The sequence below is a fragment of the Canis lupus genome, chromosome 2 (assembly GCF_003254725.2).
Source record: "Canis lupus dingo isolate Sandy chromosome 2, ASM325472v2, whole genome shotgun sequence".
NCBI lineage: Eukaryota > Metazoa > Chordata > Mammalia > Carnivora > Canidae > Canis > Canis lupus.
Genome location: NC_064244.1, coordinates 42,752,224 through 42,766,480, shown reverse-complemented (window position 1 = coordinate 42,766,480; position 14,257 = coordinate 42,752,224). Strand labels below are relative to the sequence as shown.

At 39.2% G+C, this 14,257-nt stretch overlaps 1 protein-coding gene and 1 long non-coding RNA gene across 4 annotated transcripts in view; one reads left to right on the top strand and one right to left on the bottom strand.

Annotated features, from left to right (window-relative positions):
- Positions 1-272: 272 nt before the first annotated feature.
- On the bottom strand, positions 273-813 carry LOC112660629 (uncharacterized). The gene is made up of 2 exons (XR_003137103.1): positions 721-813; positions 273-531 (listed from the first exon to the last, which is right to left on the bottom strand). It is a non-coding gene; the product is annotated as an uncharacterized LOC112660629 (long non-coding RNA).
- A 48-nt stretch (positions 814-861) lies between these two features.
- Positions 862-14,257, top strand: part of MIER3 (MIER family member 3) — a 78,049-nt gene continuing 64,653 nt past the window's right edge. For all 3 annotated transcript variants that reach the window (XM_025447153.3, XM_035713544.2, XM_035713543.2), the window contains exons 1-2: positions 862-1,122; positions 3,703-3,798. The gene's annotated coding sequence lies outside the window, so the exon portion shown is untranslated. The remainder of the gene's footprint in view (positions 1,123-3,702; positions 3,799-14,257) is intronic.

Genomic DNA, 14,257 nt, shown 5'->3' with positions numbered 1-14,257 from the left:
GACAGTGGTCAATGTCCTCGCATTTCTTTATCATAAGCCAAATAACCTTGTGAGCCTGGTTTTTGTGGGAAGCTCAAATCCTCATCTCTCATCTCAGTGAAACCATTATTATTATTACGGCCCTTGGCCTCTGATGCTAATATCGATTTATCAATATTTTCTCGAGAGGTTTGGCTCCAACTTCTGTTTTGTGTTCCTGCACCTGGGAGTTTCCTTTACTTGCTTTCAAGTTATATTAAAAATTTTTGTTAGACTTTTTTTTAACAGCAATATTATTATTTGAGGCTGATCCTTTTATTTAAGTTCAATCCAACTGATTACTTAGAAATTGGAATTATATCTTCCTCACCTTGAATCTTCTTTAGCATGCAACCCAGAAAAGTCTGTAGAAGAGGTGAACAAATATTGCATGTCTGAATAAATGGGTTATACAGAACTTTGTTGACCCCCTCATCCCCAGTTTTGCTTCTTCACAAATTGATGTCTACGATTGTGATGTCTTTGGTCATAGCAGGTCTCCTTGTTCATAACCTAAAAGGAAATGAGAATAACTAATGTAAAAATCAAGAACTTTCCCAGGTTATTGGCATTGTCTTAGCTGGTCAATATTATAGATACTGATGAGTAAATATGCCTGAGCAGTGATAATGCTTCCAACCCCCAAGAATGCAACAGAAACAAAATCTGGGTGTGAGCATTTCACATGAAGTATCATCTCACAGAGGCTATCATGACACCCTCATTGCCACTGACAGAAACAGAGTCCTTGAAGGGGTGGGCCATAGATTATGTCATTTAAAGCAGACCTCTCCCACCACATTCTGTGGACAATGCTGATTCTGTTTTAGAATGATAGGAATCTGAAGAATCTTGTCTGCGATCATCCATGATGATAGTTCTTCTAATTAGCTCTGTCCAGACTAGGATACTATGCAGAAAATAACCGTTGGTATTTCCAAATTTTGGATGCATAGAAGTGACACAAGTCTAATGATTGATTGCCAGAACTCTGGAGAAGAGAGAGCTGGAATAGACAAGACTGACTATAAAGACTAAAAGGAAGAGCTAAACAAATTGGGGACAAACAGTAGAGGTATACACTAAAAGTCTGGAGGCCAAGAGGTGAGTTGCTGTTGGGACTCCTGTTATACACACTACATACACTGTGTGCAGCTCCTTTGTAGTCACTGTTTCCACCACCTCAGGGTAATCATCTGTGCAATCATTTGTTACTTATTTCCTTCACTGAACGATGAGTTCTACAAGGAGACAGATTATGTCTTACTTATTCCAAGACCTAGAGTGCCAGCATGTAGTAAATATTTGTTGAATAAGTGAATAGTCACGAGATCATCCTATGTTGAGATTTTTATTCTTATTTTTTACAATCCTTTCCTGAATCTGGATTGAATTCTGGATGGAATCTCCAAACTCATTGACCACCTCACAGTTCCATCAATAAAGCCCCTCCCCACACTTATTTCACCGCTATGTTTATGTAGTTCTGATATGCTGCCAGGTCAAAGCAAAGGAGTTAAGCTCTTTGTTTTTCTATTTTCATATTGGCTTGCTTTGGTTTTATAACTTCCAAACAAAAGATAGAGGAAACATTCAAGACACAGAGAAAAATGAAAGCAAACACTACTGTATTTATAATTTCACAGCACTGGCTGTCTGACATAAGGTGACCACAGGAAAATCCAAAACTTAGTCCTTTTTCATTTTTAACCACACATCATTAGGCCAATCAATCACTCCAGGCCTTCAGACTTTGACCTGAGAGGTAAAAGAGCAACCTTTTCTTTGCGTTTAACTACTTTAAAAATAGGTATTTGGTTTTTGAAATTTTCTATCTAAAATTCATTGCTACATATTTACAATGAAGTATTTATCTCCTGACTCCCATCCACAGTAATGATCTTTATGTAATAGTTGCTGTAAGTTAATAGACATTCTTAATTTTAACTTTTGAGGGCAGGGGCATGATCTAACTATATAAAACACAGTTTCATTGGTATTCAATTCAGTGTTAACATAAGCAATATTTGTAGTTGAAGGGACTTAGTGTGATCATCTATCCCTCTTAAAGAATCATGATCTATAAATCTGAAAAACAGATTATTGTTTAGGATACCAGAATTTGTGGCAAGCCCTGCCCCTAACTGGAAGCATTTTTCAGGGTTAATGTACTTTATAACCTGCATGGAAAATTTTCCAAGATGGCTTTTGTTTATCTATTTATTGAATATCTACTATGAATCAGGAACTATTCTATCTATAATAGGTGATGCAAAGATTGTTATCTGTTACTATAAATACCATAAATGCCAAAAATCTATATCAGAGTCATAATGTGATATGTCAAAAGAGAAATGTGTCAGAGGAAGCTGAGAAGTAATTAAGGGAAATGTCGTAGAGGTGACCTGAAATATGAAGAGTATTTAAGCAGATAAAGATGGGAGCAGAGCCAAGAGGAGTATCAGCACAGCTGTGGAATGATCCAGGCAGTTCAGTGGGACTGCTGTGTTGGGTACACAGAAGAGAGAGGAGGACATGTCTGGAAAAATGGGATAGGGTCAGAGAACCTGGGGTATTGAATGCTAGTCCAAGGAATCTGAACTTTATTTTCCATAGGTAATAATTAGCCACTGAGTAGTTTTGAACATGAAACAAACAGGGAAGCTTTGAGGAGAACAATAACACAATTAATATTCCATATTTAAGTAATTGCTACTCAAATCAGGGGATCTTTAAAATCACCTTGAGTATTATATTTTAAAATATAAATTTAGGGCAGCCCTAGTGGCTCAGTGGTTTAGCGCCGCCTTCAGCTCAGGGCGTGATCCTGGAGACCCGGATCAAGTCCCATGTTGGGCTCCCTGCATGGAGCCTGCTTCTCCCTCTGCCTGTGTCTCCGCCTCTATCTCTCTCTCTATGTCTCTCGTGAATAAATAAATAAAATCTTTTAAAAAAATAAATAAAATATAAATTTATAGGCTATACTTCAGGAGGTCCTGAATCATTAGGACTTTTAGTTCTGATTCATCCTGTTCTCAGGAGAGACAGCTTCCCTAGGGATGTTGACAATAGTGGTACCCATCAGGGTTCAACGGTAGTGGAGCCATTGGCAGTGTTCAGTATATGGCAGTGGTAGCTGCAGCAGCAATGGCACCCAACCAGGTTGGCATGACCTTGGCAGTGGACCTAGCAGCTAAGCCCACCTTGGTTCACATTCCTTTTATGAACTAGATTCTTCAGGTTTCCTGGTGATACATTCCTATTTTGCTTAGTTACCCCAAATCTTCATTGTGTGAAACCAAGTCCTCTGGCCAATACAAAAAACAAGCGGAGTTTTTAGGAATGTCCAGTCCCTATTCATTCTTTCCTACCTGCCTCTAACAAAGAGAAGAAAACATACAGTTTTTCTCTTTGTCCCCTGGGAGGAAGCCTAATGGCTTTATAGAAGAGTCTATACTTGACTTTGAAATATGCTGGAAAAAAGTCTTCAAGTTGCTAGGATGTAAAAGTATATCCACTCCCCTTTCCCGAAGACTTTGCGTTGCTCCCCTGCCTTGATATAAATTGACCTGGCATGAATTATTTGCCTAGTCAATGAGGATTCCTCTCATCTTTCTAATGCCTTGGTATTCTAAAGTCTTGATTCTTTAGCCCCCAACTTTCTCTCTGATTTTGATTCCTCAGATTTCAGAAAAGTTGCAGCTGTGATCCTGCCCAGACATTTTGGGAAGCAAGCAGCTGTCTAGTGCAGGTTTCAATTCTTTCTATTTGGTACCAGAGGTAAGTTGTATGTCTTTTTAAAATCCCTGTTTACCTTAAATAGATTTTAGGAGGGAATGCTATCCCTTAGCTTAGCTGTGAACCTTTACTCCAAGACAAGAATGTGTGATTACACGAGTCCAGAGCTTTTGTTTTGACAAGGCACTTTCTTCTCATTTTTTACCATTTGCAGGATCCAGAACTGTAACAGTAGGAGTTTTATTTTAAAATAAGAACATCTGTACTTTTCAAGAAACCTTCATTTTGACCCTAAGACTCTCAATACCGTGTTTTTCCTCCATGTAAAACTGAATAGGTCACCAAGTGCAGTCTGGAGAGGCGAGCAAAGATGAAGATGTTACGCACATGGGAAATAGGAGGATATGTGCTCCAAAAGGAAGCATGTCCTATGAAATAGCAGGAGCCAGACTTCCTGGGAAGATGTTTGCCTAGCAAAGCTCAAGGACTTTTCTATCTTACCACTGACACTGCATGGTCACTTATAGGTGACCTTGAAATATTATTTTAGATTAATAAGGAAATTTCACCTGAAGAAATGTTTCAGTATATATCAGAATTATCTCATTGCTAGAAATATAGATTTCTAGGCACCACACTAGACCTCCAGAGTAGGAGTATTTAATATCTAGGTAAATGTGTGTACATTTATGTGTGTGTATGCGGGCTGAAGGTAGGAAGCTTGGTCATATTTTTAAATGAGTAAAATGACTTTAATAAGGGCGTAACAGGTAAATCCAAAGTAGCTAATGACCAATACTGATAAACTATGACAATATTGAACAATTGCTGAATTTTAAGTGACATTTTTCCATTATTAAATCAAACTTTTTATTTTGAGTTGGAGATTTACATGCAGTTGCAAGAAATAACACAGAAATTCCATAATCCTTTTACCCACTCATCCCTAGTGGTAATATCTTACAAAACTACAGAACAATATCACAACCAGGTATAGGCATTGATACAATTGAGATACAGAACAAAACATTTCCATCACCACAAAGATTTCTCATGTCACTCTTTTGTGGCCAAACTGACTTCCTACTGGCTACCCTGTTCCTTGACTCCTGCCTACTGCTGTTCTCTGTTGGTCTGATTTGTCTTTCAAAAATGTCAAATAAATGGAAGCATATATTCTGTAACCTTTGGGGTTGTTTTTTTCACTCAGCATAATTTCATGGAAATGTATCCAAGTTGTGTGCATCACTAGTTTGCTTCCTTTTGTTTTTGAGTAGTATTATATGATATGGATGTACCACAGATTGTTTAATCATTTACTCTTTAGAGGATATTTGAACTGTTTCCAGTTTGGGGCTATTATGAATAAAACTACGTAAACATTTATGTACATATTTTATGTGAACATAATTTTTCATTTCTCTGTTGTAAATGCCCAGGAGGGCAACTCCTGGGTAGTATGGTAGTTGCATATTTCATTTTTAAAAGAGATTATTTATTTGTTCATTTATTTATTTTCAAGAAAGAGGGACAGAGAAAGAGAGTGCATGCCTGCATCCATGAGCAGGGCAGGGGTAAGGGGGCAGAGCGGTGGAGGGAGGAGCAGAGGGAGAGGGACAAGCAGACCTCATGCTGAGGGTGGAGCCTGAGGGAGAGGAATCCTACCATCAGATTGGGACCCAAGCCAAACCAACAGTTGGTCACCCAACCCACTGAGCAACCCAGGTGCCCCATCATGTTTTGTTTGTAAAGAAACTGCCAGACTCTTTTCCAGAGTGGTTATACCATTTTACATTTTCTACCAGTTATATGAGTGATTGGGTTTCTCCACATCCATATTGTGGAGACAGCGCAGCATTTTGTATTGTCAGTGTTTGGGATTTTAGCTGTGTAGAGTGATATTTCATTGTGGTTCTAATTTGCAATTCTCTAATGGCTAATGATGTTGAACATCTTTTCTTGTGCTTATTTTCCATCTGTGTATTTTCCTCAGGGAAATGTCTCTTTATGTCTTTCGCTCATTTTTTAATTGGATTGTTTGTTTTTCACTGTTGAGTTTTCAGAGATCCTTATATATTGTAGATATTATTCATTTGTCAAGATTGCAAATATTTCCTCCTACTCCACAGAACCTGGGAACTACTGTGCAAATAAAATCAGTCTAGTGCTTTTCTAGTTACATTAGGATCAAAAAATTGTTTTGTGTAAAGGAGCCAGTTCCTGTGATCTCTACCTGACAGCTTCAGTACCCATGACTACAGAGACCCGAGTGCCCCTAGAGGCCATGCCTGGTAGTGCCAGCAGCTCTCAGGTCTGGCAAAGGCTGAAGTTCAGGTGGCCCTGAGGAAGTTATATTGGTGAGAGCTTTGCAGGGTTGGAATCAGGGACAGCTGCAGTGGCTGGCCCCTTCCTACTTGGAAATGTGTTTCCCAAGGGCAGAGCAGAAGAATGGTGGAAACCAGAATAGTCAACAGATTATAGTGGCAGGTGGTAATAGGACTGAGACAACTCTTACCACAGCTCCACACAGAGAACCCAGATACAGAGTTAAAAAATATAAAATGAGAAAGAATAAAAGCTGTGAAAGTGGGGCTGTAGTCATCTGGGTGCAGTAGAGAAAGCTCTTCAGCATCACTGCTTAAGAATTTAGAATAATCATGCATCAGCCATCATCTTTAACTTATGAAATAATAACAGGTAGTGTATGAGTGCTTTTTTTGTGCCAGGATTCATCTAGTACTTTATATATACATTATTGCTAATCTTTGTGTAACAGGTAAAATATAATGAGCGTATTGAACCAGTATATTTTTGTCCCAGGTAGTCTGTGGGCTAACTCATCTCATGGATCCCATTTCCAGAACCCCTCCTGAGGCATTCAGAACAAAGAGGTTAATGTCATAGCATAAAGCAGACACTACTTCCATCAAATGGTTAAGCTATTGAAGACATCTGCCCCAAGATAGAAAGAGGATACAACATAGAAAAAGTGTAAAGTTTAAATGCTGAATTTTAAGTGACATTTTTCCATTATTAAATCAAACTTTTTATTTTGAGTTGGAGATTTTTGGTCCTTAGAGATTTTAAGGAAAAAGGGGGGTATAAAAGAGAAAGATAGGGGCATCAGGCTGGCTCAGTTGGTAGAATGTGTGACTCTTGATTTCAGGGATGTGAGTTCATGCCCCACATTGGGCATGGAGCCTACTTAAAAATAAATAGGGGCATCTGGGTGCTTGAGCATCTGATTCTTGATCTCAGCTCGGATCTTGATCTCAGTGTCATGGTTCAAGCCTCGCCTTAGGCCCCATACTGGTTGTGGAGACTTTTTAAAAAATAAATAAGTAAAATCAAATCAAATCTTTAAAAAAGAGAAAGAGAAAGAGAGCGTTTTTTTTTTCTCTTTGCTCCTCAGTGCTGATACTTGGAATAGGGTTAGAAATATCTAGTGATTATTAGAAATATCTAGGGATTTAAAGAATATCAGGCTTGGTGACCTCCTTCCCCAGGTACTTTCTTGGGCTGGGATTCTTTCTTTATGCCTGGGAAAGGTTGTGGGATGAGGAGGGGGGTGATTGGCAGAAGCTGTGGCTTCCTGGGAGCAGAACCAGGGAGTAAGCCCGCCCTATTCTCCTACCTCCTTCTAATGGCCTTCCAGGGATTCTCAGTGGCCAAATAACAACTAGAAACCAGTAAGCAAGAGCCACAAAAAGAATCCAAAGAAGTTAGCCTCTGAACAAAGAGCAGAGTGGAGGAGAGTGAAAATAGGAGGGACAAATGGAAGACAGGTGGCACACCTGCTTACCTTTGTCGTACATTCAGTTCCTGTCTTAAATCATCCTTTCCTTCACCTACCATCATCCTTCTAGTATCAGTTTAGACATCATTTTCCTCTAGAAAGCCCTTCTTGGTCCCCAAGACTAGGCTGGATACCCCTCCTCTGTGTTCCTACAATAATCATGGTTAATATATTTAAATTTATGCTGTGGCTGACACTGTTCTAAGTAAGCTTTATGTGTTAACACATTTATTCATTGCACTTTTGTTAGAAATGTACTATCATTATACCCAACTTACAGACAAGAAAACTGAGGCACACCACAGTTCACTGATTAAGGTCATACAAGTAATGAGTGTTGGGACATATATTTGAGTTCAGGTTGACAGGAGCTGGAACCCATGCTCTTAACTACTGTGCTAAACCACTTTCAGTTCCAAACTATATTTATCCGTAGACCATTCACAATGCCTGGTACATAGAAGGTACTCAGTAAATACTAGAGGATTTATTAGTTAGTTAATTAGTGTATGTAGGATAAGAGTCCTAAGTCATTTTTTTTAAGAACATATGAATGAGAAGGATTTGTTATCTAGCTTTTGCTTTGTCCCTAGCAAAAGCTTACACGAGATTGTGTTTTAATGTCCAAGGTCTGGCTAAGAACTTCTGATACACCAGAATTTATTATCCTGGTTGCTCTTGGGGGAGTTCGTGTGTCCATATGATGGAGGATCTTACAGCATGATTTCTGCAAAAACCATTAATGGTGTCCACTTCAGCAATTATATTTATCATTTCCCACCTGGGGATTCAAGCCCTAGCCTTTGCTCCCATGGATGTGCAGTAACTTATGGATCTGCTGCTATGTCTGACGCCACAGTTTCTGCAAAAACCATTAGTGGTGTCTGCCTCAGCAATGAGGTACAGGAATTGGCTCATGGAAGGAATCAAAGAAAAGAGGAAGGTAGCTATGTGAATGAGTTGTGGGAAGATGGTCTAATATACAGGAAGGAAGCAGCTCTAACAGGGAAACAATGAAGATGGCATATCAGATTCATTTAGGTGAAGTGTTAAGCAGAGATCTTGCAAAAGTGAAGAGAATAAAAAAACTGGAACTTTGGGGTATACTCCCGGATGACAGGCACCATGTTTTAGATAATGATCCATTTTATCATTACAGCAATCCAGAGGGATACTTTTCAGATTATGAACGAGAAAACTGGATATTAAGTACTTGCCCAAGGTTATCTAGAAATAGGCCATGGTAAAATTTGAAGCCTGTGCTCTTTCTATGGCTCAGAGCCCACAAGGTACATAGCTGAGAGCCCCAATGTGCTAAGTGCTGAGGATATGCTAGCGAAGAAGGCACATTCATAGCCTGAAGAATCACATTAATCTTTGCAAAACATGCAATGGTGGGATCGGATGGGATTGCAAGGGCATCTAACTCAGCTTGGTGGAAGTGGAAAGAAACATTGACCTTAAGGAAGGTATACAAAGGAAGTGAATTCAAATGGAGCTTTGACAGATTGAGGATTAAGGAAAGGAAGTAGGCAGTATATTCCAGGAAGAAGTTAGAGCTGATACAGATACCTGAAGATCTCCCAGAACTGCCAGTGGCTCAGCAGGAGGTAGGATGCTGACAAGAGTTAAGGCAGGCCTGATAGACAAGGGTCCAAATGTGTATGGCTTTGTGTAATAAGTTTATTTATTTATTTATTTTTTTTTTATTATTTTATTTATTTATATATTTTTTGTGTGTAATAAATTTATAATAGATTCTGGACTTTATCTTGTGAGCCATGAGGAGACAATAGATTGACACTACCAAATGTGTTTTATGGAAGGATCACTGGCTGTGGTTCAAAGAATGAATTGGAGGGGACAAGAATGGTGGCAAGAATGATAGCTTGAACTAACATAGTGACACTAGGGAAGAGAGAGATTTTCAGGAAGTATCAAGAGGGCAGAATCAACAGGACTTGGTGTCTAAGAGATGGTGAGGAGTAAAGGAAAGAGGAGTCAATCATGATGCCATGGCTTTTGATTCAGACCACTAAAAGGTGAAAGTTATTGGTAATCACTGAAGCAGGGAATGCAGGAAAAGGAACAGGCATGGGGCAGATTATATTGACTTTAATTTGGGACATCCAAATGGAAAGATCCAATAGGCTGTTGATTATATGGGTCTGGACCTTAGGATGGAGACCTAGACTAAATAGAGCAATTCATGCCATCTTTGTTTCCAAACGTGGCTAGGAATCAGAATTACCTATGGAGATTTTTGCAAATAACATGTCTGACTTCATCTAAGTCTAACTAAATCAAAATTCTCAGGAGGCAGGATCTAGGTACAAATCTATTTAAAGAGCTCCATCAGGATTCTGATGCCCTGCCAAGGTTGAAATTTACTGACATGGATGATAGCCATGAAAGTGCACTATTCAGACCTCCTTCAAGAGAACCTGCTATGAGAGGCACACTTGACTGACAGACCCAGCTGACACCCCCTTTGAATCTTACACTGGGTTCACACCAAGGCCACACTTTCCAGATAGCCCCAGGACTACTTAATAGGCAACTTTGGTTCCAGATTCGCTGAATCAAACTGTCTTAGAACTCCGTGGCCATCTGAGACTCTTCCTACTGATCTTTCCTTTGCCCACTTCTTTCACAGGTGTCAAAATGACTTCAGATCTATCTGCTTTTCCCAACCTACTTCTGCTTGCCTCCCTTTTATCCTTCACAGATGTCTCCCCCCAAAAATCTCTTGCACATCTAATCACATCTTGATGGATGCTTCTTAGAAAACTCAAACGGACACAGTATGGATGATAACTGTAGGCATAGAAATAGCAGAGATCATCCAGTGGAGAATAGACGAGCTCTGAGGATCACCTACATTCACAGACTGGGCAGAAGAAGAGATGCCTCAGGAAAGAGGTTGATAACAAGTGGCCAAAGAAGTAAGATGGAAACCAAGAAACCATGGCTTCACAGACTGCAGGAAAGAAATCTTCAAAAGGATTACATGGTTAATATGGTCAAATGCTACAGAGTGATTGTATTCTCCAGTCATGGAGTTTTGCTGGATATATGTGATGGAAGGATTAAAGAGGAATACAGTAGAGGAAACTGGATGGAGAACAGTAGAAGTGATGGGCTATGGGATCTAAATTAGATATAAAAGGAAACGCAGAGAGGATGAAGAAACAAGAGTTAAGAACAAACAGTGGGAATTTCAGAATGAGAGAACAAGAAAGGAGATTATGATCCTTTTAGTGGGATATTTGAAGATTTTCGAGGTGAAATAATTTTAGGTGGTGGCGAGGTCCAAAATATGTCATTTAAAGTAGGTGGAAGTGATTTGAAGTTGAATAAATAAAGCAACAAGACACCGAAGTGCTGGATGGTCTCTCACATGAACATTGAAGCAACCATCAATGATAACAAACTGGATGGAAGAGGGAGATGATAGATAAGAAGGCAAGGTTAATAGTGAGTAATGGGACATAATGAGGAGGTCAACAAGTCAGGGAGTTGAGGAAGGGAGGACAGCAAAGCCAGGTTATGGGCCCTAAAGGAAAAGAAGATTTTACTCAAGGATGGAAGAATAATGGTCTGAATGTATCATTGTTTAAGGAAGATGCTCTCAAGCTAATCTTTTGACCTCAGTGTACATTGGATATGAAAAAGTAAGAAGCAACTCCTCAGAGGGTGGCAAGGCAAGTGGTTTCCTTTGGAAAGGTCTGGATTTTGGTTTAGGCAAGATAGCAAGGCAACACCTTTTGATGTTGAAAATCCTGTGGAATTTTTGCATAAGAAATAGTTTCCTAAGAGCATAATGGGAAGATTTGGGAGGGAGAGGAATAGGAGTGGTTGAAGCAAGAGAAAGGAAGGACAAAATAGTATAGGGAAGAGTCTGGGAGAGAGGAGACAAAAAAGTTGACATGGAAGTGAACCATGTGGTATTAAATGTAGGATATATGGAAGACTTAGTCCCCATAGTGGCTTTATGAATAGGAGGGACTTGGGTTTCTGTACAAAGTCAGGCATGGCCCAGGCTGATTATACTTTCAAGAGAACGCTAGTTTAGATGAGCCCATGAGTGATAACAGTACCATAGTTTCATTTTAAGACAGTGTGGATCATGAGACCATGCAGGGAATAATAGCTTTTAAGGGTGATATAAGGAAAGAATGTATTAATCACACATTCTGATTGAAGAAACATTATAGTGTAAAGTATGCACGCCCTAGAGTTGAGAAAATATGAAAGCTGGTTCTGTATAACCATCACGTTCTCGGTTGCTAGAGGTGGGAGACACAGGTTTCAATGGAACATACTTCGTTTCTTAAATTAATAAATGAAGAAGGTATTGAGAGATGGCCGTTCAAAGAGAATAAGAGGAAAGAGATGAAAGTGAAGTCTGCATGATGTTAGCAAGAGTTTCTTGTCACTGATCATTCTAGGTTGGGCTGCTTTTTGTAATCACAGTACTGTTTTTGAACAAAAACTTGGTATCCCCTCCTAAGGGATTCTACAACATGTAAGATTTTCAGTCCTTCGAAATGGGTTTCCTGGCTTCAGCCAAAATCTTGATAACCTCTCAAATTCTCTATAAAAGTGATCATTCAGTCATATTTCTTTCATAATTCTTGTTTTTCTCTTTACTCAGCCAGTTGGGGCCCAGGACAAAGTTTTTATAAATGAGACTTCATTTAGTGTTTCTCTGAAGCTTTCTTCTGTAAATCCTAAAATAAGAAATTAACCTAAGAAATTTCCTGTTTTTCTCTGCTTTGATATTTACATATCAAAATGAGCATAATGCTGGAGTGATTTGTATGCTCTAAGAGGCAAAACCAAACCCCTACTTGGTGTAATTTACTCAAATGCCAGATTCTCCTGGGGAAACTGGGCTCTCTTTATAACTTGATTCAAATAACTACTCTGATTCTCAATAGCTTTTATGAAATTACCATGTAGAGCCTAAATTGGTGCAGCTGAATTAAATAAATATCAGAGGTTAACATTCTTAATCGCAAACCTTCAATTTAACCAACCGTTTATTATAATCAAAAAGCAATCAATATGTTGATTGTGGTGACATGCAAAATGGAGATAGAATTATTAGTAATTACCCTATATTTGTAGTTCAGTGTGATGGAGAAATAACTGGAAAGAAATTTTAAAGCACACTACAGTTAAAGGATTGGTTGCTATGTTTTGGAGCAGCATGCTATATTGATTGTAGTCTTTAAATAAATTGAATAACATAGGTTGCTGTCAAACATGTGAATTATTCATGAAGCAGTTTGGGAACACTAAAGCTGATACTGTTTATGAATATTTAAATGTGTTAATGTATAAACAACTGACCCAGCATTCACCAATTCTTGCACAAAGGAAAGGTCTCAAAAACAAAGTAGAAATCCATTAGGCAAACTCACTGTCTTGGGTCATTCACTTGAAACATAATCAGCCAGTGTGAGAGATGGATAACAAAGCCTGAACCCCAAGTCAGAGAGGCATTGGGTCGAGGAGGGAGGTATCGGGACCTTCTTTGATCGTGAATACTTGGTGACATTAAAATTTTCTATAGGTTAAATTTTTTGTACCTCTTGAGTAACCATGGTTTTCATGTCTCCTGTGGGTCAGTGAGCTCACTGACTCTCAGCTTCTGGTGTCAGAAACCATCGACTGACTTCTGACTCTGACACTTAGAAGTTGAAAACTTAAAGCAGGGATCCCTGGGTGGCGCAGCGGTTTGGCGCCTGCCTTTGGCCCAGGGCGTGATCCTGGAGACCCGGGATCGAATCCCACGTCAGGCTCCCGGTGCATGGAGCCTGCTTCTCCCTCTGCCTGTGTCTCTGCCTCATTCTCTCTCTCTCTCTCTGTGACTATCACAAATAAATAAAAATTAAAAAAAAAAAAAAAAAGAAAACTTAAAGCAGGTCATTTGCACTCCCTGACCACCTGTTTCTTCATCTGTTGGAAGGATGTAACAATAGATGCTATTTCATAGAGTTGTTATGGAATTAAATGATACAATATGAGTGAAATATTTAGAAGCATGAGAGCCACAGGGTTCAAGGAATATGAATTACTGTCTTTCCCTGAACAGCGATGAAGAAACTGCCAAACTCTTCTTCTTTTCTAGCCTTTTCTTTTACTGAATTCTTTGAAGATCATTTTCTATTAACACTCTTTCTTCAGATAGAGTGCTTCACATTTTAACCTGCAACCTGTTCAGTTTCAGGTTAAAATATTTGACTAGGGATCCCTGGGTGGCGCAGCGGTTTGGCGCCTGCCTTTGGCCCAGGGCGCGATCCTGGAGACCCGGGATCGAATCCCACATCAGGCTCCCGGTGCCTGGAGCCTGCTTCTCCCTCTGCCTATGTCTCTGCTCTCTCTCTGTGTGACTATCATAAATAAATAAAAATTAAAAAAAAATATTTGACTACATTAATGTTTGGTTGTGCCACAATTTCAGGTCTCTTGCTACAATCATTTTTTTGAGTCAACCAACTCAATCTGAGTGTTATCAGATCCTTAGTCATCTGCATCTAACCAATCTATTAGATCTCTGTCATGGATCACATGAAACATTCCATTCTGGCATCGTGATCATGAGTTGGTAGTTGAAAAAAATAAGTCCTGGAGTATAGGACATAGGTGACTATGCCCACCTTTTTAATGTCCATCTAATTCTCTTCTGTTCTGTGC